A 4,431-nucleotide genomic window follows, 5' to 3' on the forward strand; every position below is an offset into this window, starting at 1 on the left:
TATTAAAAAAAAGAAGCTTTTTTACCATTCAGACTGACAGGTGTTTTTGTTTCGCAGGAGAACATTGGCAATATATCATCTATGATTATTTAGATTTGTTTATGTGCGCATAAAAAAAACTATGGAAGCTTGTTTCTGACAGTTTTTTATTTCTGGGATTAAATAATAAAATAGGTAATTACAACTTTTTATCTCACAGCTTGAAGTTTTTCATGAAATTCTGCGAAGGCGGAATGTGAGATATAAACTTGCAATTGCAAGAAAAAAGTCAGAATTGTGAGAAAGCTACGTTTTTTATTTAGCGCAAAACAAAAACAAAAAAAACCTTGCGAATTCGGATAAAAAGGTAGAGAAAGTAAGTCCGATTTCTGAGTTTTTATCTCGCAATTCTCAAAATTGTGAGCTAAAAAGTCACATTTATATACAACCCGAATTCCGGAAAAGTTGGGACGTTTTTTAAATTTTAATAAAATGAAAACTAAAAGACTTTCAAATCACATGAGCCAATATTTTATTCACAATAGAACATAGATAACATAGCAAATGATTAAACTGAGAAAGTTTACAATTTTATGCACAAAATGAGCTCATTTCAATTTTGATTTCTGCTACAGGTCTCAAAATAGTTGGGACGGGGCATGTTTACCATGGTGTAGCATCTCCTTTTCTTTTCAAAACAGTTTGAAGACGTCTGGGCATTGAGGCTATGAGTTGCTGGAGTTTTGCTGTTGGAATTTGGTCCCATTCTTGCCTTATATAGATTTCCAGCTGCTGAAGAGTTCGTGGTCGTCTTTGACGTATTTTTCGTTTAATGATGCGCCAAATGTTCTCTATAGGTGAAAGATCTGGACTGCAGGCAGGCCAGGTTAGCACCCGGACTCTTCTACGACGAAGCCATGCTGTTGTTATAGCTGCAGTATGTGGTTTTGCATTGTCCTGCTGAAATAAACAAGGCCTTCCCTGAAATAGACATTGTTTGGAGGGAAGCATATGTTGCTCTAAAACCTATATATACCTTTCAGCATTCACAGAGCCTTCCAAAACATGCAAGCTGCCCATACCGTATGCACTTATGCACCCCCATACCATCAGAGATGCTGGCTTTTGAACTGAACGCTGATAACATGCTGGAAGGTCTCCCTCCTCTTTAGCCCGGAGGACACGGCGTCCGTGATTTCCAACAAGAATGTCAAATTTGGACTCGTCTGACCATAAAACACTATTCCACTTTGAAATAGTCCATTTTAAATGAGCCTTGGCCCACAGGACACGACGGCGCTTCTGGACCATGTTCACATATGGCTTCCTTTTTGCATGATAGAGCTTTAGTTGGCATCTGCTGATGGCACGGCGGATTGTGTTTACCGACAGTGGTTTCTGAAAGTATTCCTGGGCCCATTTAGTAATGTCATGGACACAATCATGCCGATGAGTGATGCAGTGTCGTCTGAGAGCCCGAAGACCACGGGCATCCAATAAAGGTCTCCGGCCTTGTCCCTTACGCACAGAGATTTCTCCAGTTTCTCTGAATCTTTTGATGATGTTATGCACTGTAGATGATGAGATTTGCAAAGCCTTTGCAATTTGACGTTGAGGAACATTGTTTTTAAAGTTTTCCACAATTTTTTTACGCAGTCTTTCACAGATTGGAGAGCCTCTGCCCATCTTTACTTCTGAGAGACTCTGCTTCTCTAAGACAAAGCTTTTATAGCTAATCATGTTACAGACCTGATATCAATTAACTTAATTAATCACTGGATACTCTCCCAGCTGAATCTTTTCAAAACTGCTTGCTTTTTTAGCCATTTGTTGCCCCGTGCCAACTTTTTTGAGACCTGTAGCAGGCATTACATTTTAAATGAGCTAATTAAGTGGATAAAAGTGTAAAATTTCTCAGTTTAAACATTTGCTACGTTATCTATGTTCTATTGTGAATAAAATATTGGCTCATGTGATTTGAAATTCCTTTAGTTTTCATTTTATTAAAATTTAAAAAACGTCCCAACTTTTCCGGAATTCGGGTTGTATATATATATATATATATATATATATATATATATATATATATATATATATATATATATATATATATATATATGTTTATTTATGCTGTGGCTGAAACAAGCTTTCATGGAAATATGACGTGTATATAGATATATATTTAATGTAACTTTCTAAAGCTGCTAGTAAGCAATAGAATTTTACAGATGAGCATTAGAATTGCCAAAAATTGGAGACATACTACATCGCACCTTGAAGAATGCACATCGCACTTTGAAGAATGTATCTGTAATGCAGCGCATCATTTCCCTGTATACATCCAGAACCGCTCAGTTAGCTTAATATATATTCAAAGAAACAAGCTGAGATTGCATAAATGTTTAAGTCAATTTATCATCTAAATCAAGAAATGTACCTTGATCAACTGTATGTGAATTTCAAATTCATATCAATAATGATATTTCATTTGAGAAAACATGACAGAGAAACTTTTTTAGAGGGCTGTTGAGAGCGTTTTTCTACTGCAAACTGAGATCCATGAAGCAATTAATACATGAATTATTATATCTATTTTGATTAGTTTGAGAAAAAACTGTGTTAGATGAAGCAATAGTTGAATCCGCTGCTCAAGCACAACATTTAGAAAATCTTCAGCATGTATATCCAGTCAGACTTGGATACTGTGGTGCTGTACCAGTGTCTAGATGAACTTTACATCTAAACCACACAGCATGAATGTCAGTAGAATCAGACTTCAATATACAGATCATATACTACATCAGTATTATCAGCTGTGCACCATGACACAAAATACAGTTTGCTATTTAAGTAAAATCAACTTCTTAATGTCGATCAAATATATTTGCGTTTCCATTTACTTTGTAAAAGAGCCGACCATTTACACTGTATACCATTTTTACCATTTGCTGTACATTTTGTGTATATGTTGTTTGTATCATACTCCACAAATGAATATTAATTTTGTAGTGAAGTCTAATAAACAGTTAAATTTCTGTTAAAAGTGTCAGTTGTGACCATTTACAGCGCACGCGGTTCAGAGAATATACTCATTATTTTTCCAATTCTGTTTGGTGGTGCCAGTGACACAAAAATTACACACGTCATCGCTAAGTAAACATTGCGACATTTTAATGACTGTTTTGAATTGCATTTCAGAGCAGCGGTAAACATGCCAAGTGAATGTTTCTGATGAGTTCACAAAAAGGCCTGGACGTGTTTAATGTGTCACACACCACGCTCTAGAAAGCTGACCCGGTGGGACGCAGCAAAAACATTGAATAACATTTTAAAAGTCTGTATCAGCACATCAGTTTTGATTTTTATCCTGGCAGAGCTTGAAAAGGCTGCACCGCAGGCTCACACGCACATACTGCAGGAGCACTCCTATTGAACGCCTATTGAGTAACAGATCAGGATTTGGAGGCCCTTGAAAACCTGGGCACCTGTCTGAGATCCCTGAGCGAACGTTTGGATTAGGTCAGAGTGAACAGGCCGCGTGCCCTGCGGGGCTCTTTTGTCTGAGCGTTCTCCTGATGTTTGCCCTGGAGAAAACCCCAGCCAGAGGGTCCTTAAGACTGTCAGAAATCATTGTGCTGCTTTAGCAAGAAGAACAGTGAACAGGTGGAACTTGTGTTTTCCTTCATTGAAATAAATCCTTTTATTTTTTTATGCCTTATTAATGGGACTTATGGTCAAAAGAAACTCAATGCACCATAACCGACAAGGAAAACGCTTTAGTGTGTGACCTCCAAGAAGAGCCAGTCCGTCATTAAAATGCTATTAACAAAGCAAAACTCAATTCGTTTTTGCAATTGCTCATATTTAGGGTTAGGGGTTTAAACAAACCACTAACCATAAGTATTAAACTTAGGCATGTATTTCAGCATGTTCTCAAATTGTACGACATGTTTAAAAGAGCTGTTAGAGTTTTTGACTGGGCAGACAATGAAGTAGAGTCTACTCAAGAACACTGTAGCAGTGCACAAGCTACTGCATAACTATCCTAAAAGAGAACCATTTAGAACACCTCAGCCATGTTAAAAATCAAAACCAAAACCAAAAACCCCTTGCAACTTGTTCAAATTACTCCGAACACTTTTTAGAGAGTTGAGTGTTGTATCTCCCTGCGGTCCAGCTCTCTTCAGAGACACATGAGGCCGTCAGGCTGGCTGTTTATTTTTCAGGCCTGTAGGCCAGTGTTCATGGTTCAGCTGTCGTAAGGCAGCAATACGGCATGCGTCTGTGGCTCTTCAGTATAAACTTCCAACAATGACTGACTCAAGTCACCTACCACAGTTAAAGACATTCAAGGTTTGTCTTCGACCTCAAGAGACTGGACTGAAGTCTACACTCACCTCTTCTGCTCTGGGTCTCATCACGTCTCTAAACGAATGAGCAGAAGGTCTGAGA

This window comes from Carassius carassius, chromosome 19 (genome assembly GCF_963082965.1).
Source record: "Carassius carassius chromosome 19, fCarCar2.1, whole genome shotgun sequence".
NCBI classification, from domain to species: domain Eukaryota; kingdom Metazoa; phylum Chordata; class Actinopteri; order Cypriniformes; family Cyprinidae; genus Carassius; species Carassius carassius.